Below are 382 nucleotides of genomic sequence, written 5' to 3'. Positions count from 1 at the left end.
AGTGTTAAACAAATCTTCACACTCTCTTGTGGGGCCTTCTTTTTGTTTCCTTCTTACACCCATTATCCCATGCCTACTCCCAACTTCTGCCCCAATGAATTCCAGATGTGTATCCTCCCAAGGTCTCTACCAACAAAAGCAGCCGCAAAATAACTGAAACACCACAAGGCAGGAGCAAGACTGCAATAAAGTGTCCTGCCCAGCACACCTAACCCAGAAGTCCTGCTCTGTGCTCCTTTCACCCCTAAAGACTTACATTGTTTAGCACAGCCTTGAGGTTATGTTATTTTCCCATCTTTGATTTTCATTACATTGTACAGCAGCCCCCTGTGCAGGTTGCTGAGACACTTGATCCATTTTGCCCTGAAAGTTAACTGTGTGA

This window comes from Meleagris gallopavo, chromosome 6 (genome assembly GCF_000146605.3).
Source record: "Meleagris gallopavo isolate NT-WF06-2002-E0010 breed Aviagen turkey brand Nicholas breeding stock chromosome 6, Turkey_5.1, whole genome shotgun sequence".
In the NCBI taxonomy this organism is placed as follows: Eukaryota; Metazoa; Chordata; class Aves; order Galliformes; family Phasianidae; genus Meleagris; species Meleagris gallopavo.
Note: the sequence above shows the minus strand (reverse complement) of the source record.